Here is a 25,339-nt window from a genome sequence, read left to right as displayed (position 1 = left end):
TACTAGGATCTCTAATCTGTACCCCTCCAGTCTTAAACTTTAATCACTGCAAGCAAACGTGGATGTCGTGAAATCATTAACGTTTTCCTAGAGTCACTTCTCTTTAAGCAGTTGCCAAAGGATGGTTCTGGCCAGGAAGAGGAGATGATCCTGAGGGGGAAGCACCCCAGCCCTGTCCCTATGTAAACTCAGCTCCCCAAGTCACTAGAATCTCTGTAAACTTGCTCTGAGGGGAGAGCAGCAGCCTCCTTGGTAACGATTCTCTCCTCCTCATTGTTCTCTTTCAGTCCTGGGGATCCCAGATTGTACCGAATAGACTAGCACGGCTTGTTCAGCAGCTCGTACATGAATTGTTCCTCACAAGCAGATGCTGCGTAGGAGGGTTCTCTCTTGTGCAGCAACCCCCCCCGCCCCCCCATGATCAGTTGATCCACCTCTTCCCCGAGCCGTTGGGGCGCTGACTCCAGGGGCTGTGAGTAGGGCTCTTCAGTGCCTATGGGGTCTCCACACCGCATCAGGGAGTCCTGCTCCTCTCCACATCAGCCTGGCCTGGGCCCCAGTGGAAAGACTCCCACAGATTTAGCTGGGGACTGCTTCCAGGCCCATCCCTCCCTCTTCCATTTGACACTGATGGCATTAATCTCTCAGAACTGAACAGGGCCCCTGGAGAGGCAAAGCTCCTTACATGCAAGCGAGGGCTGATGTATGGGCCTGCCATTAAGGGACAGCTGGCTGGACGAAGTCCCCTTTCTAAGGATCTAAACCGCCTCAGCAGCAGACAGGCAGTTGTTGCAGTTGCCGATCTTCTTCAGAAGCTTTGCAAAGCACCAGCCCTAAGATCACCACCCAATGGATGGGGAGGACAAGCCATAGCTTGCTTCTCGCTCTCCCCCAGCCTGTTCAGATGCCCCCTGCCTCCAGAGGGATGCCAGGCTGGGGGAAACCTTTGTGGCCATGTGAGACCCTGAGCTGGGAGTGGCTAGCCCAGCATGGAGTCTCACTGGCCGGCTGAGCTGCCATGCAGAGCCACTGGGGAGTGCCTCTCTGCTCCCTGCCAGCCCCTTCCCCCAAATCAGAGAGAGACGAGGGAGTCAGAGCCCTGACCACTGTCCTGGGGGCGGGTGTGTGTGTGGGTGTGTGTGTGTGCGTGTGTGTCTGGAGAGACTCAGCTGGTTTCCTTTCCTTTCTGCTCTATATTAGGAAATGCAGCTTCCTCTAAACCATCAGATTGTCACTGCTCCAGCTGTGAATATTGCCCCGGGTGCACCTCTGACCAGCGTGGTTTGTTCTCTTTCAGGCAGGGGGTGGGTGGGACAGGGGGTGGGTGGGGGAGGAAGTGTGTTTCTGCTGTCGGTGGCAGCTGGCTCGAATCTGGCCCAGCAGCAGTCCCTTTGGAAGTCATCCCAAGCAGGGCGCTGGTGAGGGTCATCCAACAGCTCTGTGATAAATGGCCATTTCTGCCTGGACGCTGGCCACACGCTGGGGCATGTCGGTTCCTGGGCCTCAGGGAAAGGAGGTGCTTTGGGTGCTGCAGGGGCAGGAGCTTCACTACAGGCCCCAGTTCTCTGATGGTGAGTGGGTTATGGATAGTGAGCGTGTGGAAATATTCTAGAGAGGAAAGTTAATCTTCTCTTCCTGAGCTCAACTACCCACCTCTAAACTAGGGCTCCAGAGGAGACACTCACCGTTTCCCTTGATCATCTGCCTTTGATCGAACACTTTTATTCTTAGTTAACCTGACACTGCAAAGCGTGAGGCGTAAGCTGTTAGAAGCCCAAGGGCTTAAATATCAAGGCATCAAAATGCTGTCCAAGAGCTGCATTAAAGAACAGAGGCACTGCCACGGTCCTGGATTTGATCACTGTCTGGCATCTAGTTTGATTTCCGTCCATTCTGGGAGGTCCACAATTACTTCCTGCTCCTGGGGCCCACCGGTGCCTCCTTAGCAAGGGGCCATTCATCCTGAGCACATTGCTCCTTTTGGGTGGGTCACACTGTTAACCTTCCCATGCCCCAACGGGGGTAGCACCCCTCTTCTGGATACTGTGCGATGGGAGCTAGTGGTTCTTGTCCTGCCCTCTTGCTGGGTCCTTCCTGGGGCAGGTCCTGTCCTTGCCTCTCTTCCTGCTGCCCATTTGCCCCCTGTCCGTTCTTGCTCACTGTCTAATTCTTCTGTTTATCTGCCTATATGTAAGGGAGTAACAGTGCAGCGACATCAGTGGATCTGGCCCTCTGGAACCTGAGCATGCTCTGCTCAGCATGTGGCACCCAGCTTGGACTAGGCATCTCTGCTTATTTGGGGAAGTGTCTAATGGGAGGCTCTCTTTAAAATGCAGATCGGTGCATGTTCCCCAAGAGGGGGTGGGGAATAGAGAGCTCTCCCCCTCCCCCAAACGAGACCCCATTCTCTCTTCCTGGAACTTTAAACGTGCACCTAGAAATCTACTGTATTGAGCACTATGAATTTTTAAAGCGGGAGCTGACAGGGTTGCCATGGTTTCATTTGCCCTAAGGGCTGCGCTTCTGAGGATTGATTGGAAGTAAATAAAATTAAAAAATGGAGAATTACAATTTTCCTACTTTAGTGGGGTGGGAAAAATCCTCTCTCCAGCTTCAGAGCTCTCTTGACTTCTGACTTCCTCTCTCTCTGCTCCCCATGGTGTCCTAGTTTTATCCTTGCTCACAGAGCTGCTTCCTCTTCAAATTCCTAAAGGACCACAGCTGGTGATCAAGGCATGGATGCAGTGCGTCCTGGAGGCTGGCTGCAGAGACGGGGTCGCTCGTCCATATGTCATGTGGTGGTTGCGCTGCTTGGGTGCGAAGCAACAGGTGGCTGCCTTGGCGAGACTAATGCAGTGTGGGCTTCATACCATTAGAATAGCCACAACCCATCTTGCATGGACCAGTTAGGAGGAAATGGTGCAGGGGTCTGCCCCTTTCTCTGCTGCTGTGCAGAGCTGGTGGGAAGGGTGGTGAAAGGCTGCTGGAGGCGAGGTGGGGAGGCCACAGGAAGGAATTTGCAAAGCGAGGTCCAGCCAAATGGCATTAGTGCAGGAAGCACAGGGTGGGGAGGAAGCAGGGAGGGGAGCAGCCCTCCTTGAGGTGTGGCATGAAGAACCCAGCTATGGAGACTGCTGCAGATATGCTGTGGGATAAGACAGCGGGGGTCTGCTCTGAGAACAGGCCGACTGTGCTCGGGTCACGGCTGCCAGCTGTTACAGAAAGTGTGGAGGGTGGTTATTGAGAACAGAAAAGTGGAGGTTGGATGGTGGAGCAAGAATGGCAGCAACAAACACTGGGTTCTTACTGTGCTGGAGTGCGTGGGCCAAAGTGCCGTGTGTAAATGGGGAACCGTGCAGTTCAGCAGCTCAAACCCGGTTCTGCATCCTGGGCTTAACTCTGCTATTTGTAACCTTGGACAAGATGTTGCTGCTTCGAGTGCTTGCTCATGTCCATTCTATTGTGGGGGTACGTGCTTGCCACATGCACGGGAAGTTTTTCCCTCTGTATCCGTAGGGGACCGGCTCTGGCGCCCTCCACAGTGGCACGTGTATGCCGTGGTATAAGAGGCGCTGCCAGCTCCCTCCCTCCCTCAGTTGCTTCTTACCATCCGTGTTGGTGCTGGAATGTCTCCTTGCTTTGGCAAGCTTACTCCTCTCAACTGCGCCTCAGTATGAACGTTTTGTATATAGTTGTTAAAAACTTTGATAGTTCCCTTAGTGTAAATGTTAGTAATAGTTTTAGTCCTGAACAGGACTTAGCCTCAGGGCAGGGCATGCCCCAGTCCCCAGCTTCAAACCTTGTGACTGTGGCAAGAGAACCATGCCAGACAGTGATCCCCAGAGAAGCTGTCTGAAGTGCTCAGGGGAAACCCATGTTAGCGACAAGGGTCGCATCTGCAAGAGCTTTACACCAAAAAGGAGCGGGACATTCATCTCAGAGCACCCTTATGGAGTCGGGCCTCACTCCGGCCTCAGGCGTGCCAGTCCCCACCCCCAGTCCTGGCGGAAAAGCAAAGAAAGGCCGGAAGGTGATATACACATCACCTTCATATTGGTGAGTGTAACAAAATTCCTGTGGTGGGACCCAGGGGTTCGGAGTGCAGGAGAGGGCTGGGATGTGGGGAGGTGCGGGCTCTGGGGTGGGGCCGGGGATGAGGGGATTGGGGCTCAGGGCTAGGGCAGAGGGTTGTGGGCAGGGGGTGTGTGGGCTCCAGTGGGGCCAGAGATTAAGGGATTGGGATATGGGAGGGGGCTCAGGGCTGGGGCAGAGGGTTGCGTGCTGGGGGGGTGAGGGCTCTGGCTGGGGATGAAGGCTCTGGCGTGGGGCCGGGGATGAGGGGTTTGGGGTATGGGAAGGGAGCTCAGGGCTGGGGGAGAAGGTTGGGTGCAGGGGGTGAGGGCTCTGGGGTGAGGCCAGGGAGTGGGGGTTTGGGGTGTGGGAGGAGGCTCAGGACTGAGGCAGAAAGTTGGGTTCAGGGAGTGAGGGCTCTGAGGTGGGGCTGGGAATGAGGGGTTTGTGGTGCAGGTTCCCTCAGGGCTGCGGCAGGGAGAGAGGACGCCTCCCAGCCCTCTCTCGCTGCAGCCGCTCGGGGCCGTGAGAGGCACCTCTCCCCAGCTGCGGCAGCTCCAGTGGGCCTGGGCCAGGCCACGGGAGGGGCTCCTCTCCTCGCCTGCCTGCATGACCCTTAAGAGCCAGCTGCGTGGCTGCACAGCTTGCAGGGAATCGCCCTTGTACAGGTCCTCAGTGGAGATCCGCAGCCAGAGTGACGGGATTGGGGTAGACAGGTGACCTTGGCACCATCCTGGTGTGACGAACTGGGAAAGTTCTTAATGTTTTCTCTGAATACTGTGTTGGTGCCTCAGTGTCCCCATGGCAGTTCTTAAGTATCTGGCAGAGCAAAGGGCCAGTGCACCTAAATGCCTGACACTCTGTCTCCTAGCAACTGATGGCCTGGGCCCCTCCTCTGCAAAAGTGCCAGCTGAAGGTGTTGGAGACAAAGGGATCAGGTGACCTCCTGGCCCGGGAAAGGGCCTGAGCAGAGAGGAGGGGCTGGGGGGGTTGTTAGTCTGGAGCTGGCTGAGGGCAGACGTGGGGGTCTGGCTCACTGACCCCCAGAATGGACCCGGCCGAGGGGTCCGGTTCTCTGTACCTACAAGCTCTGTTTTAGACCCTGTTCCTGTCATTGAATAAACCTCTGTTTTACTGGCTGGCTGAGAGTCACATCTGACTGCAAAGTGGGGGTGCAGGACCCGGTGGCTTCCCCAGGACCCCGCTGGGGTGGACTCGCTGTGGGAAGCGCACGGAGGGGCAGAGGATGCTGAATGCTCCAAGGAGAGACCCAGGAGGTGAAGACGTGTGAGCTTCTTGCCCTGAACAAGTCTGCTCCAAGGGAGAGGAGGCTCCCCAACGTCCTGACTGGCTTGGTGGGGAGCAGTTCCGGAGCATCGCCCGGGGACTCCGTGACAACTGGTGGCAGTGGTGGGATGTACTGCACCCCGTGAATGGCACTGCTTGCAGTAAGTGACTGGGGAGCAGTAAAACAAAGGAGGGATAATGAGGACCAGGCGTGCTGAAGGCTCAGAGAGGGACAGTTTCAGGGGGCAGTTAACCTCTGGGAGTGTGTGACCAGCGAGAAGAACTGTTGGAGTAACGGGGTCCCCCTGAGGACTGCAGTGAGCGGTCTCAGGGGTGGAGGAGCTTGCCGCTCGACCCTGGGAGAGAGAAGGATTTTTGCAGTAGCAGGGTTCCCCGGGGGATTGCAGGAGCAGTCCCAGGGGCGGAGGAGTCTGCAGCTCGACCCTGGCAAAGAGGTGGTGATCACGAGAAGGGCTGGCACACCAGGGGTTCTTCCTGGAAACCATGGGGGAGCCAAGAGCACACAGGCCTGTGAGTCCAAAGCCACTTGGGAACGGTGAAGTGATGGCCTATCACCATCTCCTTGAGAAGGACATTGTGATCCTGTGCACAAAGAGAGGGTTACGCATGAGGAAATTCACCAAGGCACAGTTAATCGTGCCATTGGAGGAGAAGCACCGCTCTGAGGAGCAGATTCCTGGCCCAGATGGGGCTACAAGAGGATCTGAGAGCAGCTGGAGCATCAGCCAGGCATCCCGGGAGTCTGGTCCCCAATCAGACAAGGGTCTTCACGATCGGGTTCCCTATCAGGAGATTGGAGACGGATGGGATGGGAGCAGAGCCCGAGAGAGCGAGAGGACTGTGAGAGAAAGCAAGAGCCTGAGGAAAAGCTGCAGGAGAAGCAGCAGCAGCGTGGACTGGTGATGGTGGAGCGGAGAGACATAGGGGGCTGCCCAGGGGTCAGTGGGGAAACACACCTGGGGTGGCGAGACCCTGGGACAGAGAGAACTGTGGTGGTGCAGCCCCAGATATTGAGGGACTGTGGGACCTGGGTGAAGGTCCCCGAGGTGAAGCCCCTCGCCCTGCCTATGGCCCAGATCCCTGTGCAGACCCAGGAGGGGTCGGGCTGGCTGGTAGTTGGGGTTCTCCAGGATATCGGCTGGGAGGCCCTGTTGGGGGGTGACTGTCTCCCCATGAGACAGGATCCAGGCCCCGCTCCTGTAACGGCCGAGGGTTTAAATTCAAATCCAGGGAACCAATTGGCTAGGATGAAAATGGTCAGTGAAAATGCAAATAACCTGGCTGGCAGGGGGGAGGGGCTGCTGGGCTCAGGATACCTGCCTACCTGTAACCAGCCCCCTGGGGCTGAGGGGGAGGGAGAGATGCTCCCCGCCTCCCTGCACACCGGAGAGGGGGCTCACACTGGCTCTGATGCTGTGACCAGAGCAGAGAGCTCGCTACCTGCCCCCACTGGGACAGCAAGGGCAGCGCTGAGCACAGGGGGAGCTGAGACCCCAGCTGAGTGGGGGGACACCCGGGCAGGGCAGGTCAGCTGCCAAACAGGTTTGCCTGGTCCAGACGTGCTGCTGGGAAGTGATTACACAGCAGAGAGGGAGCTACCAGGGACAGGGCTCAGGGGGGCTGTGACTCCAGGCCCAGCCAGCGAGAGGGAGCAGGTCCCACTCCCTGCCTCAGCTGCTGAATCCCAGACCGAGCTGCAGAGGGATCCCTCCTTGGAGAAGCTGAGGGAACTTGCTGGCCACAGCACTGCAAACCCCCTTGGGGAAGGCTGCAGGGACAGAGTCCTGCAGGAGAAGGGATTCCTGTACCGGGAATGGGCTCCCCAAGGAGAAGTAGAACTGGGGGGAATCGGGAGGCAGCTGGTGGTGCCCCAGGAATCCACAGGGTTCTTCCCATTTGAGCTGCTGGATGGGAGGAGAGTGAGGGGACCCCTGGACTCGGAAAGGAAGGATGAGGAGGAGAAGGGGGAAGACCCCCTGGGGGATCTCTTCCCTGAGGTGGGAGACAATCTCCCCATCAGGTGTTCCCCATTCAGAGTCACTGGGAAAGCAGCCCAGAACCTGGAGAGAGAGGTCAGGTACATGCTGGCTTTAGATGGGATCCAGCCGTTTTACAGCCCATGGGCCTCACCTGTGGGGCTGATCCCCAAGGGAGACAGGAAGACCTGGTTTTGTGGGGGCTGTGAGAAGCTTAAAGCCATCAGTGTCTGATGCTGACCCCATGCCTAGGCCTGGGGAGACTCTAGAGAAGCAAAGGGCGATGGAGAACTTGGCCCGGGCAGACACTGATAACATGTGCATCTTTAGCCAGACCTGGGAGGAACAGGTGTCCCAGGTGAAGAAGGGGCTGGGCTGCCTCAAGGAGGTGGGACTGACGGTAAAAGCTGGAAAGTGCAAGGGGGGACGGCAGAGGTGTTGTGTCTGGGCCACAAAGTGGGAAGCGGCTGCCCAAGGCCGGAGCTGGCAAAGGCCAAGATGGGGGCTCTTTACCAAGAGAGCCTGAATTGCAGCCCAGAGTGCTGGGAGAAGACCCCGTCCCAGTTTGAACCCCAGGGGTATTGGGGTAGCAAAAGGGTACAAGCCGCATAAACCTTCCCACATGCGGCCTGCAAGTGCCATCAAGCGCACCCGACCTAAGGGAGGGCATGAGACTGGATTGTCCTGGTGTAACTCACACCGAGGAATGGGAGAGATGCTGGGGCATCCATGGGAAAGTTGGTGGGTTCGAACTTCCCCAGGTCACTGGCTGAAGTGACCTCGCTCAGTTCGGTCTCGAAGGGGGGAGAGATGTGACGAACTGGGAAAGTTCTTAATGGTTTCTCTGAATACTGTGTTGGTGCCTCAGTGTCCCCATGGTAGTTCTTAAGTATCTGGCAGAGCAAAGGGCCAGTGCACCTAAATGCCTGACACTCTGTCTCTTAGCAACTGATGGCCTGGGCCCCTCCTCTGCAAAGGTGCCAGCTGAAGGTTTTGGAGACAAAGGGATCAGGTGACCTCCTGGCCCGGGAAAGGGGCTGAGCAGAGAGGAGGGGCTGGGGGGGTTGTTAGTCTGGAGCTGGCTGAGGGCAGATGTGGGGGTCTGGCTCACTGACCCCCAGAATGGACCCGGCCGAGGGGTCCGGTTCTCTGTACCTACAAGCTCTGTTTTAGACCCTGTTCTTGTCATTGAATAAACCTCTGTTTTCCTGGCTGGCTGAGAGTCACGTCTGACTGCGAAGTGGGGGTGCAGGACCCGGTGGCTTCCCCAGGACCCTGCTGGGGTGGACTCGCTGTGGGAAGCGCACGGAGGGGCAGAGGATGCTGAATGCTCCAAGGAGAGACCCAGGAGGTGAAGACGTGTGAGCTTCTTGCCCTGAACAAATCTGCTCCAAGGGAGAGGAGGCTCCCCAAAGTCCTGACTGGCTTGATGGGGAGCAGTTCCGGAGCATCGCCCGGGGACTCCATGACACCTGGTCACCCAGACAAGTCTCCCCCTCCTCAGGCTCTGACAGCGAGGAGGAGACCTTGCCCGCAGGCCAGGGCCACCCATCGGGGACATTAGCATTCCCCACTGGGGCACCAGTAGCAGCATGGCCCCAAGGGCAGTGGCCAGCCCCTGGCAACTCTGGACCCCTGGGAATTTCCCCATTCATCACAGTGGCATAGGTAAGCCTTGGTGGCATCCGACAGACGATCAGCGACAGTCTCCCACCTGCCCCCTGACTTGGACGCAGAGTCAGAGAAGGTTCCCTAGGGCCATCCAGCCTCAGCTCCGATAGCAGAAGTGGCAGAGTTGGCAGACTCACCTGTACCTGCCGCCGCCGCCTCCTCTTCGCCTGATGAGGTGATAGTGGGCCCCTCTCACTTGATTCCCCAGGACAATGCCAGGGCCCACTCGGAGCTCCTGAAGAGGGTTGCCTCAAACCTGAGGCTGGAAGCCGAGGAACTGACAGAGCTCTTTGACTCTGATGTACTGAGTGCGGCAGCCCCCTCCAAGGTGGCATTGCTGATGCACGAGGGAGTGGTGAAAATCACTAAGGCCCTGGGGCAGACACCCTCCTCCCTGCCCCTCATCTCCAAGTGGGCAGAAAGAAAATGGTACCTCCCCGCGAAGGAGTATGAGCATCTTTATACCCACCCTGCGCCAAGCTCACTGGTTGTGTCGGTAGCCAATGAACCTGATAGACAGGACCAGCTGGGATCGACGCCCAAGAACACAGAGGCTTGATCTCTTGTGGTAGATAAATTTATTCTGCGTCCAGCCTCCAGCTGAGAGTGGTCAACCATCAGGTGTTGCTTGGCCGTTATGATTTTAATACATGGCAGTCCATGGCCAAGTTCTCAGTTTGCTGCCAGAGGAACCCAGGAAGGAATTCCTGGGTGGCTATCCTAGATGAGGGAAGGGTGGTGGCCAGGGCAGCCCTCCAAGCAGCCTCAGATGTGGCAGAGCTTCGTGGCCCGGACCATGGCTTCGGCCGTTTCGATGAGGCGGGTGTCCTGGTTGCAGTCATCAGGCCTTTCCACGGAGGTTCAACAATTCATCCAGGACCTCCCGTTCAATGGCCTGGTGCTGTTTTCTGAGCAGACAGTAAATTGCATGGCCTGAAAGACTCGGGCTACTTTGCACTCCCTGGGCCTGTACATGCCGGGGCCAGCAAGGAAGCCATTTAAGCTGCTGCAGACCCACAGTTCAGGAGCCAACCTCAGTTGAAGCCCTTCTGCAAGGAGGTCAAGGAGTATAAGCGCCGGCAAGGCCATCAGCCGACATCCTCTGCTCACTCGAGCTCCACCTATATCCAACCTGATAGTAAACAGGTATTTGAAGGGTGCGCTCAAGGGCAACCTTCCAGACTGTGTCCTGGATCCTGCTCCCCTGTTGTTTTCCAACCACCTGCCCCCCTTTCTCCCTGCCTGGGCCAGTACAACATCAAACCGGGAAGTCCTCAGCACAGTAGCAAGGGGGTATATTCTCCTGTTTATTTCTATCCCCACCTCTGTCCCTCTTCAGGGATCCTTCTCACGAGTATCTGCTCTCTCAGGAGGTACAAGACCTTCTGCGGGTGGGAGGAAGTTCCACGGCATTTAAGAGGGAAAGGGTTTTACTCCTGCCATTTTTTTAATCCCAAAGGCCAAGGGGGGCCTACGCCCCATCCTTGACCTTTGGAACCTCAATAAGTATTTCAAGAAGTTATGTTCTGCATGGTCTCCCTGGCCTCCATCATTCCTTCCCTGGATCCAGGAGACTAGTACACTGGCCTCAATCTGAAAGACACTCACTTTCACACATCAATATTCCATGTTCACAGATAGTTCCTATGTTTCATAGTTGAGACCACCCACTACCAATTTTGGTCCTCCCCGTTGGCCTAGCAACAGCTCCAAGAGTGTTTATAAAATGCATGTCGGTCGTGGCAGCCTACGTCAGGGTATCTGGATTTACCTGTACCTTGATGACTGGCTCATCGAGGGCCGCTCCAGGTCCAGTGCAACATCGAGATGCTGCAAGCCACTTGTCGAGCTGTTGGTCTGCTGATAAACAAAAATCAACGTTAAACTCTATCCGTGGGACCAGGATTATCGGAGCAGTACTCGACTCCGCCTGAGCCAGAGCATTTCTGCCAGAGGCCAGGTTCAGGGCAATGTCAGATCTCATTGCCAGCTTTACCACTCACCATGGCCCAGGTCTGTCTCAGATTATTGGGTCACACATGGCAGCATGTTGTCCGCCAAGCAAGACTCAGGCTGCGCTCCCTCCAAACCATGGCTGGTTTCGGTCTACTCCCCAGCCAGACATCACCTAGACCAGGTGGTCACGATCCCTCTGAGGGTCCTTACCTCTCTGCAATGGTGGACCCAACCTGATGATGGTGTTGGAAGGAGTGGCATTCACGAGTCCACAAACCACGGTCTCCCTGATTTCCGATGCATCTGACCTCGGTTGGGGAGCACATCTTGGTACACTGTGGACTCCAGGGTCATGGTCTTAAGAGGAGCTTGCGTTGCATATAAACGTCAGGGAGCTCAGGGTCATCTGTCTAGCCTGGGATGTCTTCCTTCCACAGCTGTCCAGTCGGGTGGTGCAAGTGTTGACTGACAACACAACCTCCATGTTCTATGTCAGCAGGCAAGGGGGCGCGCGTTCGTTGGCTCTATGCCAGGAGGCCCTCCACCTGTGGGACTTCTGCATTCAGCACATGATCCACCTGGAAGCCTCCCCAGTGTCTAGAACACGCTGACAGATTGCCTCAGCAGGTCCTTCTCTCACCATGAGTGGTCACTCCACTTGGAGGTCATCCGAATGCTCTTCCAGAAGTGGGCGCTCCCCGCGTGGACCTGTTCACCACCAGACAGAACAGAAAGTGTCATCAGTTCTGTTCTCTCCAAGGCCTCGGCAGAGGCTCCCTTTCTGATACCTTTCTCCTGTCATGGTCAGGGGACCTGATGCACACCTTCCTGCCGATTCTGCTTATCAGCAAAGTCCTCTCATAGACTTTAAGGTCAGAAGGGACCATTATGATCATCTAATCATTCTGCACAATGCAGGCCACAGAATCTCACCCATCCACTTCTATAACAACCCTCTAACCTATGTCTGAGTTATTGAAGTCCTCAAATTGTGGTTTGAAGACCTCAAGTGCAGAGAATCCTCCAGCAAGTGACCCCTGCCCCATGCTGCAGAGAAGGCGAAAAACCTCCAGGGCCTCTGCCAATCTGCCCTGAAGGAAAATTTCTTCCCAACCCCAAATATGGCGATCAGTTAAACCCTGAGCATATGGGCAAGGCTCACCAGCCAGCACCCAGGAAAGAATTCTCTGTAGTAAATCAGATCCCACCCAATCTAACATCCCATCACAGACCACTGGGCATACTTACCTGCTGATAATCAAAGATCAATTGCCAAATTAATTGCCAAAATTAGGCTATCCCATCATACCATCCCCTTCATAAACTTATCAAGTTTAGTCTTAAAGCCAGATATGTCTTTTGCCCCCACTATTCCCCTGGGAAGTAAAATCAAGAGGGACAAGGTGTGAGTCATTATGATCACCCCGGCATGGCCTCGCCAGCATTGGTTCGGCACACTCTCAGACCTGGCCGTGGCAGCCCTGTGGCCACTTCCCAGCCCCCCGAACGTACTCTCGCAGGATCACGGACGGCTACTGTACCCGAACCTCGCCTCTCTCCACCTCACAACTTTGAGTGCTGTGTGGCTGAACCTGGAGGAACAGGCCTGCTCTAGGCATGCACAGCAGGTTCTCCTGGAGAGCAGAAAGCCCTCACAGCGACTTACCTGGCAAAGTGGAACCGCTTCTCCTGCTGGGCATCGGAGTTTAACATCTCTCTGACCCAGTGGTCTCTGCAGTCCATCCTGGATTACCTGCTTCACTTCAAGAACCAGGGCCTCACCATCTCTTCAGTCAAGGTGCACCTGGCAGCCATATCAGCCTTCCGTCCTCGCATGCAGGGTAAATAGATATTCTCTCATGAGATGTTGATCAGGTTCCTGAAGGGCCTTTCCTCCAATCCGGGACCTGGTCCCTCAATGGGACCTCACCCTAGTAGTCTCCTAGCTCACGGGCCCCCTCTTTGAGCCCATGGCTTCTTGCTTCCTTTCCATCTGTTGTGGACGGTTGCATTCTTTGTAGCATTTACCTCTGAAATTAAAGCCGTCACTTTGGAGCCTCCATGCACAGCATTCTGCAAAGACAAGGTCCAGCTGCGGCCCCATCTGGCTTTCCTGCCTAAGGTGGTGTCACACTTCCATGTCAACCAAGACATCTTCCTCCTGGTGCTGTGGCAAGCCTCACTCAACCAATGAGGAGAGGTGACTGCACACTCTGGATGTCCACTGCACCCTGGCGTTCTGCCTGCAGTGCACCAAGCCCTTCCGTGGGTCGACCTAGCTCTTCATCGCGACAGCAGACGGAATGAAGGGCCTTCCAGTGTCCTCTCAGAGGATTTTGAATTGGATCATCACCTCCATCCGTACTTGTTATGAGTTGGTGCAGGCTGCGCCCCACCGACAATGAAATCTCACTCAAAGAGGGCTGCCTTCCTAGTGCACATCCCTATCCAGGTCATCTGCAGGGCCACGACATGGTCCTCGGTACACACGTTCACAGCGCACTACGCCATCACCCAGCAAGCCAGAGATGACGTTGGATTGGCAAAGCTGTGTTGCAATCGACACGTCCATGAACTCCTACCAGCCTCCAGTGGTAGTGCTTGGGAGTCACCTACAATGGAATGGACATGAGCAAGCACTCAAAGAAAAGACGGTTACCTTTTTCCATAACGGGAGTGCTTTGGGATGTGTTGCTCATGTCCATTCCATGACCTGCCCTCCTTCCATGCTGTCGGAGTTTCCAGCAAGAATGAACTGAGGGTGGGGGGAGTCGGCGGCACCCCTTATTCCGTGGCATACGTGCGCCACTCCAGAGGGCGCTGGAGCCAGTCCCCTACGGATACCACTGACGGAAAAACTTCTGCACCGGTGCATGTGGCGAGCGTACACACCTACAATGGAATGGACACAAGCACCACCTCTCGAAGAACACCAGTTATGGAAAGGTAACCGTCTTTTCACCTTTGTGCCTTATTTAGCCCATCTAGAACATGTTCAGGAGGGTGAGCGTCACCCACAAAGTGCGTTTCATTGGTCGGTCTTGGGGAATTATTACGTCCTGATCTTACTGTTCTCTGTTTCAGTTGTTTAAAGAGGGAGCAGAAATAATGGTGTCTGCACCATTGCCTACGTGTGTATCCCGCACAATAGACCAAATTCCTAGAGAGCTAACTGGTACTTGCTAAATAAATCAAGTGACTCTTTACTAAGTGGCTACGGCAGGGGAAGATGCTTAAGTGGAATTTGATGCCAGTGTGATATTTTATTGTTGTTGCTGTCTATTAGTTGTGGTGCATTAGCAATAAAATGCAGAAGCGACTCTTACTTAAAAGTGAAAATCGCCTTTATTAAATAATGCAAAGGAATGCTAGTAGGTGTGGGGGCAGCCATTCCTATCCACAGTACTTGGCGAGGTCAGCAGATTCCACTCCATCACCAGGAGGAGGCATTTCTGCCTTCAGCTGAAATGGATGTGGTGTGTCTCTAAATCCCAATTCCCATCCAACAGCTGTGCGCTGATAACAGGGCTTGCCCATGTGTCTCAGAAAGCTCACCACCGTGCACATGCTGGATCTGCGAGGGAGAGCTGATTTTTCGAGTGAGAGAGAGGCATAAATTCCCTCTGGGCCAGGGAAAGGGGCAGATTTTAATGTTAAAATGGTGTGAATTTGGATTACTGAGACCAAATCCAGCGCAGACGTACCATGCAGGAAGAGAAGGGTAGTGGGGAGGCAGCAGTTTTGGGGATTGTTTTGGATCCCATTTGCCATCGGCCATGTGTTCTGTTCTCTTCCTGTCTTGCAAATGTACAAAAGTTTTCTAAGCCGTCTCCTTCTGTGGGAACTGGTCCTGTGACTTGGGAGCGGCCACCTAGACCCTCCAGTCTTCCCAAGGCCTCGCCAGAGTTACCGGACAGCCATTGTGACAGTTTTGTGCAGTTAAACACATCTCCTCAGGCATGGTCCTTTGACCAGCCATGGGGGAGGCCTGGGGACGGAGCAGTGAAAGGGGGAGCAGGAGGCAAAGGGAGCCCTGACCACTCGCAATAGCAGTATTTAGATTAACCTCATTTCCAAGAGAGACCTTCACAGAGCTGCAGCAGCCAAGGCAGCTGGGAGGAAACGCAGGTTCTGGCCTTACTTGGAGGTGTCTCTGTCTGTCTGTCTCGGTGGAGAGCTAGGAGATATCCCAACAAGCTACTCTACGGGAATCCCTGCACGAAACCCACCGCCCTTCGAAGGGGCCAGGCCGGCCTGAAGGAGCTGTAGCTGTGTGTCGGCCTGGCTTGTGGTGTGGGGGAGGCAGATTCTTGGTTGTGCAGCTGCTCAGCAGTGGAATAAAGTACAATGCATAAAGGTGCACTGAGTCTTCCCCTTACACACAGTCCCCCATGGCCCCCGGGCTTAATGGCTAGGCCTTGCCCCATTGCCCCGGGCTAAGCCTGCTCGCCAGGGCTGGCCGGGCATGTGCAATCCCATTCCCTCCAGTGTTAAGGAACTCACCAGCTGGGTGCTGTATTTAATGGCAACACAGTGTCGAACTATCTCTCTACTCACTCCATCTCCAAGTGCAGCTTCCTGATCCTGACCCTCTTGTCTCCTCGTCCCTTTTCCTTTCTGATAGAGCTTTTGCTGAACTGTCATCAGCCTGTGTTCTGTCCCCCATGTCCATCACACTGTTCTCCTTCCCCTGCGCTGAATTCTCTGCTCTTCCCAGGCATCTCTGCCTCCCACCACCTGCCCATGCCTCAGACTTCCCGGGACCCGACTGTGCCATGTAAACCCCAGCTCACCTGGGAAGTGGTGGAGAATGTTTTACCGGGCTTCAGTGGCAGGCAGTTGGGGGGAACTCAGAGCTGTGGGGTTTGCTGTCTTGGCCAAAATGTTTGGGATTTTTAAAAGGAGAAGCCTAATGTTAGGCTCCTCAATCCATACTAGTGCAACTCCCCCCGCTGCCACGGAGAGCAGTGAGAGATGGGGTGCTGTGAAATTCTGGCCTGACTCTGGATTGAGGAGCCTTAGGGTACGTCTACACTACCCACCAGATCGGCAGGTAGCAATCAATCTGTTGGGGATTGATTTATCCCATGTAGCGTAGGCGCAATAAATCGATCCCTGATCGCTCTCCCGTCAACTGCTGAACTCCAGCTTGGCGAGAAGCGGAAGCAAAGTCGACGGGGGAGCAGCAGCTGTCAATCCTGTGCCATGAGGACGCGAAGTAAGTGATTCTAAGTTGATCTAAGATACGTCGACTTCAGCTACGCTATTCTCGTAGCTGAAGTTGCGTCTCTTAGATCGATATTTCTCCTCCCCCATCCCACCCAGTTTTGACCAGGCCTTAGATTAAGGAAAATGAAGCTGTTCCTGGTTCTGAATCACCGTCCTGTGGTCATAGTATATCTGGGTGTTACACTGGAGCAGACATCAGTCAGGCTGCACTCCCGTAAACCTCTGGGATAAGTTTGTCTGTGCTGCACTGTTAACCCGGGTTAGCCTCGCTCATGTGCAAACAGCTGTTACTGTGCCCAGCACAGCCAGATGTTTTGTGAGGGAGCCCGAGAGGCATGCATGTGATGGGGTCCCCTGGGGTTGCCAATTTTGGTTAGACGTATTCCTGGAGTTTTCATCACATGATGTCTTTTATTAATGTCTTTAATTCCTGGAGACTCCAGGGCAATCCTGGATGGTTGGCAACGCTAGTCCCCTCCCCCCATCCACACACATTGCTGTGACCTCTCTCCCTCCCACTGGAGAAACTGGGACTGTCTTGGACCTATTTCCCCACCCCTCCCACAGGAAATGAGTCTGGCGAGGACCTCTCCCTGTTCCCTCCTTTCCACCCCCCCCCCCATCTTTGGCCAAGAGGAGCCTGTGCCCTCGCTGTGTCTGGGGCCATATCCCAGGGCTGAGGCACTCATGGTTCTTTCCCAGTCAGTCCCTGGGGGGGATTGTGGGAAGGTGCCTTAGAGCCTATCAGCTCTCGAGTGATTTAGCCTGTGTCCTCACTGCAAAGTGGATGGGTTCCAGCCCAAGTTGAAGCAGAACCTGGGTTTAACCACACCCCAGGCAGGTCAGCTAGCCCAGGCTTTGAAGAGACTCCAAATCTGTGTCGACCTAGGGGGTTAGGCTAAAGCCCAGCTAAGAGCCTGGGGTAACTGCCGTGGAGAGGTGCCCGGAGATGCACCACTCTGCTGTGAGTTCCCCAGAACGGTCTGCAGGAGTGTCTATGCGCAAACCCCAGCCTCAGTAGTGCTCCTCCCCCACGCCAGGAACGCCCAGTCTAATGGCCATGGCTCGCCGATGTAGCGGGGAGTCCCGAGGAAGGATGTTGAATGTGAGTTTCAGATTTGACTCATAAGTGCATCCGTCAGAGGAGGATCAGGTGAGAGCACCAAGAGAAGAGAATGTTCTGAGCTGCAGGGGCAGCGCATCACCCAAGTAGAGCAGCTGTTGCAGTTAGATAGTTTAACTAGCCCCAAACAGACGTGTCCCCTAACCTCTCCCCGCTCCGCTCCCTCTGTCTGCCCCCACTCCCCTGCACAGCTCACTTTCAGTCCAGCTCCCACTGGAGGAGATGACTTCTGTGCTGGCAGCATCTGCTGAACCGTGGCTCTGTCTCGCTTGGTGGTGTGGGCGTGCACCTCGCTGCTAGAAGGGGCTATGCTGTGAGGGAGGAGGGGGCGGCATGGACTTGGGAGGCACACGTCAGGGAATGCGAGACAGGAGCCTTACAATGAAGGAAGGAGGGTACATTGCACACAGCAGCCGCAGCGCTGGCCCTTCTGATTGGTTCCGCCTGATAGCCAGCTGCTGCGTTATCTGTCTTGGCTGGCTGCCAGCATGTTTGCCTTGTAAAAATCGTAACCACTGCAGCTGCTTTTCTCCCTGCTGCGCAGCAGTTCCAACATCCTCGCAGGGATGGGCCGGGGGAGAGGAGAAGAAACCATTTGCCCTCTCGAGCGCCAGGTCCAGAACAGCAGCAGGGAGCTGGACGATGTCAGTCAGCACAAACAACTCACCTGCTGGGCTCCAAACTTCCTGGCCACTGCTCTGTGCTCTCCTGGGGCCCCTTACTCCTGCCAATGCGGCATTTGGCTCTTCGGCTACTCCCCTGGACTCGGGGCTGCTGGGCCACTGCCTGCAGCAGGGGGCTTCAGGCTAGCCTGGAGATGTGCTCCCTTGGAGCAGTGTCCCTACACTTGCTTCCTTGTCAGGCCGCGAAGCCTAGAGTCAACCCTGTGTGCTGTTCTTTCAACCAGTCCTGCCCCACAACTGCCCCCCTGCTGGAGCGGTTTCCTGCATCCTATTGAATTCCACCTGCCACCTCCAACACAGACAATCCCCCATCCCCTAATTACTGGGCAGTGTTGGGGTGGCATTTCCAGGTGGGTTCTGCTTGCAAAGCGAAGGAGAACAACCCTCCGGTGAGCGACTCTCAGCCCCTCCCGCCCCCCTGGGAACTGATTCATAGTAATCAGCCGGCAGCTGGCTGGGAGGACACCCACCCTTTCCCTGTGCCCTGGGCTCTGCAGGTGGCCGCAGAATCCTCTGTGCTGGAGGGAGCTCCCGTCTGGGTTCCACGGCCGCTTTGTGAGAGGGGAGAAGTAGGTGTCCTACTGTGAGCTGCCCTTCCCATGGAGGGCTGGCTGCCCTGTTCAGCCCTGGCCTGCCATGCGAGCTGCACCTCAGCGTGTGCCCCCGCGCTCCTCAGACACATCCATGCAAAAGGCGCTGAGCTCACAGCAGGCAGGTGCTTGCACCATTACTCAGCCAGAAGGGCTAGTGCCACCCCCTCTTGCTGTGCATAAAAGGAGGAATAACCCTTTTAATGGAAGGAGTTAATTTGTAATGACCTAAAGCCTGCCTTTCGCTGCTGCTGTTGCGTGCCTGTGAGCTCTGCATAGCGCACGCAGCTGCTCCGTAACGGGGATGCAGCATGAGGAGCCTTTTACAGGCTGGCCGCACACTGGAAACGGAGCAATTTTCCTCTTCCCCTCTCTCCCAAGAATCCAGTGTGAGGCTGGCTGGCCCTTCTCTGTGAGGAGAGACCTTCCCCATTGCAGTCTCCAGTGGGAGTTCTCGAGCTCCAAGTGTGTCCCCTGTATGCGGCAATGTCCCCTTCCCCTCCATGCAGGCCGTTTCCTTGAGCTCTATCTGCTGCTTGTCTGGCCTTCTCCTCGCTACCATCGATTGGTACAACGGTTCCAAGCGAACACTCCCTTTCCCCGTGTTCCCGGGACCAACCCTCTACAACTCAGCAGGAGCTGCAGCGTGTTGCTGACACATCCTTTCAGCCAAGTATTGGCATGATGGGGTGGTGAGCATTGTGTCACCACGTTCAGGGAGCTGAGTTGTGAGGCACAGAGCATGTATCTGGAATTTCCAGTTTCCTAGGCTCAAATGCAGTGTTTGTCAGCAGTGGATTGTAGCTCTGCACTTGAAGTACAGAGGCCTGTTTGTATTGCTGTGGGAAGGATTCTGGTTGGTTTTGACAGTAGTGATCTCCCAGTGCTGGAGAAGTAGGGTGAGGCTTGCGCTGACCCCAAGGGCAAGAATACCTCAGGGGGGCTGTCTGTGATTCACGGAGAGCATTGTCACTCCAGGAAAGGGATAAGAGGCTGCAGGGAAATGAGACAGACCTTCAATCCTCTCATCAAAGGGCCTGCAGTTTCTCATTTCAACGCAGGTGAATCAATCAGTGCGGAACAAAGGGGGTTGATCTGCAGCCAGGGAATTTTAATAAAGGATTGAAATAAAACCTGTTCAGGCCCATTTTGCTCCTGCCAGCACTTGTGTTTTTTCTTGTGACGTTGGTAGAACGCACATGCAGACTGAATCTTCCCTGGGAATTGGCATGATGGAGACTAGCGCACATATGCATAGCCAGGAATCTCTGAGAGCAGCCCTGCTGGGTTGCTTGTTGATCTGGTGTATGGTAAGCTCTGCAGCATTGATGTTTGGCTGACTAAAGCTTAGTGTAAAATCCAGGCCCATTGACAGAAATTCCGGGGGCTGGGGCCATCTCTGGGGGATAGGGCCTGGGGCGGAAGAGATGAACCTGTCACTTCCGGGACTGCCTGCACTGGCCAATCACGCCAGCCTGCGGGGCATGCCTAGGAGCCCTGCAGCCCGTCTGGCCAATTTAAAAGGGCCCGGACCCCTGGGCAGTTGCCCTCTTTACCCTCCCCCAGGCGGACCTGGTAACATCTACCAGCTTGGCCAGAGAGAGGAGACACTTCGCTGATGTCGCTAATTTGGGTTCTGTAGACAGTGGGCACAGCTGTATAAGTCACATATCCCTGGAGAACTGGGACTAGAACCTTGGACCTTTTGAGTCCAGGCCTCAACTACTTCAGCTAAAGGAGAGCTGTGCTAGCTTGTGCCTGGCTGCAGAAATCATGTCAGTTGTGCCTCGTGATGGTCTGAAGCCACACTGGGACTCTGGCAGTACAGAGAGGGAGCAGGCGATTCCGTGAGATTCTAGCAAGAATCTTCCCAGTGATGGAGAGGAGGACAATGCCTCGATAGTTGCCAGAGTCAGCCCTGTCTCCGTTTTTGAAAATGATGATGGTATTAGCACTACGTAAGTCAGCGGGGATTTCTTCGGTGCACCAGATTTTGAGGCACAGCGAGTGAAGCTTCAGAGGGGTAGCCATGTTAGTCTGGATCTGTAAAAGCAGCAGAGTGTCCTGTGGCACCTTATAGACTAACAGACATATTGGAGCATGAGCTTCCGTGGGTGAATACCCACTTGAAGGATCATGCTCCAATACGTCTGTTAGTCTATAAGGTGCCACAGGACATTCTGCTGCAAGTGAAGCTTGTTAGTCAGTTTTTCTCCCCACACTTTCAGTACTTCGGCTGATATGCCATCAGGACCTGGTGCTTTATTGTGCTTCATTTGTTTAATTGCTTTGCAGACAGCCTCAAGTGTTGGTGAGTTGGTGAGAGTTTCCCAGATTGGGTGCTGAGGGATGGAGTCAATGGTGTCGTCAGTCACAATTGATTCTTGATTTAGAAGCTTTTGGTAGTGTTCCTTCCAGTGTTCTTTGATGGATTCATTACCTTTAAGAAGGGCATTACCATCTTTGGAGCTCAGAGGTGTGAGGCCACATGAGCTTGGTCTGTACAAGACCTTTGACTCACCAAAAAAGCTTCACATATCATGTCTGTCAGCAAATAATGGATTTCTTTTGCTTTGTCCTCTCATTTGTTTTTGATTTCTCAGATCCTCCTTTGAACTTCAGCTTTGAACTTGATGGAAAGAGCTCTGCTTCTGACTGAATAGTGGTTGGTTTTTGCTTTTCTCTTCTGGTCCAAAAGGGCTGTAATCTCGTTGTTGTCGTCTAATGAATCCTGATGTCGGCAGGTAGCGAGGCCAGTGAATTCCTCGCAGGCCTCATGGATGGTCCGTTTTAGGGCTTCCCAGTCGTCTTCGACACTTGTGTTGTCATTTTCTGGTGTTCATATGGCCAGTTTTTCACTGAGAAGTGTTTGGAAGTTCTCTTGGTGCACTGAGGATTGAAGTCTTTGGATGTTGTATTGCTGTCTGTGTGATTTGGATATTATATTGCTCTCTGTATGATTTGGATGCTTTCTATGTTTTGATGCAATCCTGATGGACATGACTGACCTCACCGGGCAGAAGTCAGTCCAGCAATGGTCAGCTTCTCTCATGACATGAGTGATTTGGACATCTTAGATCCTGTGTTCTTACAATGGCGTAGTCTAGCAGGTACCACTGTTTTGAGTTTCTTCTGAAACTCAACTAAGCAAGGAAGCAATGGACAGCCCAGCCAAAAAGCAACACATAAAGTGAAATTGGCAGCAAACTTTTCACTTGCACCTATAACCAAGCTTTAAATTTTCTTCTAGTGGGAAAGACAGATACTGTTGGAGTCTGCACAAAAATATAGCTATTTGGTAGCCCTTATGTATTTTAATGAGAAGGCCTAGAAGTCGCTTACTTTGTATTTAGATGTATTCTGTGAAGATTTTGTACTTGTTGCTTTGTCTGTAGATTGTGTTTGTGATCACAAGGTCTTGCTCTGCACATTTTCTGAATAGAAGGATGACACTGGAATTTGGTCTCGCATACTCCTTCCTTCCCAACGGTGCTACTTCATATGTTAGAATCTTGGCCAGCTCCTGCGTTAAAGTCCCCTAAGAGGATTATCTTATCTGCTTTTGGAGTGGATGACATTTTATCGAGGTCTGTATAGAAGGATTCTTTCTGTTCTTCAGCATCAAGAGTTGGTGCATATACACCCATGATAGTGGCAAATGACTTATTGATCAGTTGAATGCGGAGGGTCATAAAACGCTCCTTGATGCCGACAGGGAGCTCAGTCAGCCGGCTGACTGGAAGGTTTTGATTGCAAAACCAACACCATGTATTCGCCTGTCGCTTGCTGGTTTTCCTTTCCAGAAGAAAGTGTAACCGCTGCCCTCTTCCCGCAAGTGACCTTCATTTGCATATCTTGTTTCGCAGAGAGCAGCGATGTCAATGTTGTACCTCGAGAGTTCTTGGGCGACAATTGCTGGTCTGCGTTTGGGTCTTTCACTTTTTATTTCATCTAGCAGGGTACAGACATTCCAAGTTGCAAGAAACATTTTTGGTTTTCGACCGCATTGGGCGTGATCCCTCTGGACGGGGTCCTCCAGTCAGGTATGGTGGGGCAGCCTATGTTTGGGACACATTTTCTAGCTCCTTCCCCATATGGGGTGAGCAGAGGGGTTCCTAAAAAGGCCTGCTCAGTCATGACTGCTGCAGCCGAAAATGTCCCGCTCCCAGTCCAGGGGCACATGACAACCATCTGTGGTCACTGCCTGCGTGTGGGTCTGTGATTAAGGACTCCTGGTGATCTCTTCACCTATCCTCATCGCCACTCGCCCATTGCCGCAGGACTTTTATGGGTAGGGGTGGGGGAGAAGTTTATCCTGTGAAAGAAACCTGTGTGTGAGTAGTTTAATGTAGGGGGAGCTAATGCTCACCAGCAGCCCCACACACCTTGGCAGACGAGGCACCTGTGTCTGGTGGCAAGGAGGTCCAAGACGACGGGGAGTTTCTTCTCTGTTGCAGCCGTTGAGAGGTGATCCTGCTTCATCCACTTGTTCTTCTGTCGAGGTCTTGTACTGGGTTGTGTTGTGCTTGGCTGCACTTTGTCTGGTACTTCGCCTTCAACCTTACCACCATGGGTGACCCTGCCAGGAGCACAGGACTCCAGCCGGCATCGCTCTTAAGGTCTTGAGTATACGCAAGCTGCTCCACCATGTGACGGTGGCAGCCCAAGGACAAGGAGACCCAGTGCTAGCTCTACCAGTGACACAGGGTACGTGCACTGGCAATGGGGCCCTGTGCACAGGGATGCCCCTCACTTTGGTTCACATTACAATTTCTTTTAATGCTTGTATTGGGTGGTCCTGCCTCTTGCCAGCCACGAGGCACCGCCTCCGGGCACTCTGCTGCATCCCATCCCTGGCCAGCCTCTGGCTGTCACGGCATGCCCCAGCCGGCAATTTCACATCAGCTCGCCTTGTGCTGCTTCTCTCGAGCATCACAGCCCTTCTCTGCCCCTGCCTCGGAACAAGAACTGGTTTGCTGAACAGGCTTTCAAGGCAACGAGTTCCTTCCTCTAGGAGCAGCCTCTGCCCTACAAAGCTGCAAGATGATAAGCAGCTGTAGCTGTACAGCCAAACCTGCTAAATAGATTTACTTTCTCAAACCTTGTCGTAAAGGCTCCTGGACTTGAAATCTAGTCACTTCCGCCCCCGAAACAGTTCAGCTGCTCCACCTGCTCCTCAGTGGCTGATGCATTTTCCTGTATTTTTTTACGGCTTTTCTCTCTGCCATTACTGGATGAAAGACCCAGGCAGACGGAAGGAGTAACTGACACTGAGTCGATGCAGAGCACTGTACAATCCACAAGCAACTAAACTGCTTATAACAAAGGAGAGAGAACAGAACTGCTGGATTTTGGTGCTGCTTGTCACAACGGTACATTTGAAATCACATCTGGGTTTGGTTTTTTGAAGTTGATGCTCCTTTCGAAAAAGACTGGCTTCCTCTGCACGAACAGCTTCAACCCAAAAAGACCTTCTAAGGCTCATCAGTGGTTATTTAGTGCCTAGTACAGTTCTAAAATGTGCCAGTCCCTAAGGAGCCGATCAGCAACGCTCAGTCCCAACCCGAAGAGCTGCAGCCTTAAGGGTACATGTGCAATGCAGCCAGGCGTGTGAATGGCAGCTCCTGGAAAAGGGCCTGTGCTAGCTGTAGTCTAGCTAGCTTGCTAAGATTAGGAGTGAGGATGCAGTACAAGCCCACCTGTTCCCCTTGCATATGTACTTGCTTGTGCAGCCTGCTCCAAACCCAGCGCTGCTGCAGCCTCTTTCTGTTTTTAGCAAGCTAAGCAGAATACAGCTACGCAAGATGCCCCTCCAGCTGCAGTGTCGACGCACCTGAAGGGTCTTGCAAACACTACCAAGCCTTTGTAGTCAGTGCATCTAGTCATGGTGGTGGGATCGACACCTGGGAATCAGTGTTAGCAGAATCTGGGCCCTGACTGCAGGGAGGGGAGGGATTAGGGTGTCTGCTGGAATCTACTCCTAGACCCTCACCTTGCCAACAAGTGCAGCTGCTTCTGCTAGTGCTATGGATCCTGTATGGCATGATCCTGCAGTGTCCTGCTTCCGCTCTCTGTCCCTCAGCACTTTGGGATCTGCGTGACATTGAGACTTCCATCCATCTTCCTGCGTGACGTGCCACCACCAGGGAGATGCACCCGGCTCCCGTTTCTGTGGCACTGCTCCTGCTCCCAGGCCGTTTGGGGGCAAGGGGAGGTGGCTGGAAGACCCCCACCTCTCTCACTCCGGGTGTGTGATTGTGCCATTGAACTCTCGAATTCTCAGACAAGTCCCTGAATGGATTCCAATGTTGATGGAAAGCAAGAAGCAGAGAGTATCAGCTAGAACCAGATGTAGTGCAGACAGAATCAGCACAATCTCCTCCCACCCCCAGTTCTGCCGCCTGGATCAAAATCCTTCTCTGTAACCTTCCTACTTGACTTGGGCGTCTACTCTCACAAGGCAGCTCACTGCACTGCTCTCCAGGTAGGGAGAGACTGACTAGATTACAGCCTCCAACTCATTTCCCCTCGAAGACTGAAGTGCAGGAACTTAACCCAGTCTGCAGAGATGCAGAGCCTGGTGTGCCACCTTACCCCTAGCTATGCAGATGCTCCTTGGATGATTGCATCAAGCCTGCTTCATTGTGAGCTGCAGTAGTAGCAAATCCGAAAAGCTGTGTGCTGGCCTGCGGTGCCAAGGTGAGGGGCGAGAATGGCAGAGCAGAAAAGAGC

The 25,339-nt window shown here is 54.1% G+C and overlaps 1 protein-coding gene across 4 annotated transcripts in view; it reads left to right on the top strand.

The window, feature by feature from the left end:
* The window catches only part of VAC14 (VAC14 component of PIKFYVE complex), a 206,250-nt gene that overhangs the window by 141,898 nt on the left and 39,013 nt on the right, over positions 1-25,339 (top strand). Inside the window, exon 16 of one of the 4 annotated variants that reach the window (XR_007769264.1) lies at positions 2,714-2,829. The exons of the other annotated variants lie outside the window; for them this stretch is intronic. The gene's annotated coding sequence lies outside the window, so the exon portion shown is untranslated. The remainder of the gene's footprint in view (positions 1-2,713; positions 2,830-25,339) is intronic. 4 annotated transcript variants of the gene reach the window in all.

Source organism: Gopherus flavomarginatus, chromosome 14, assembly GCF_025201925.1.
Source record: "Gopherus flavomarginatus isolate rGopFla2 chromosome 14, rGopFla2.mat.asm, whole genome shotgun sequence".
Lineage (NCBI taxonomy): Eukaryota > Metazoa > Chordata > Testudines > Testudinidae > Gopherus > Gopherus flavomarginatus.
This window is presented reverse-complemented; position numbering and strand designations above follow the sequence as displayed.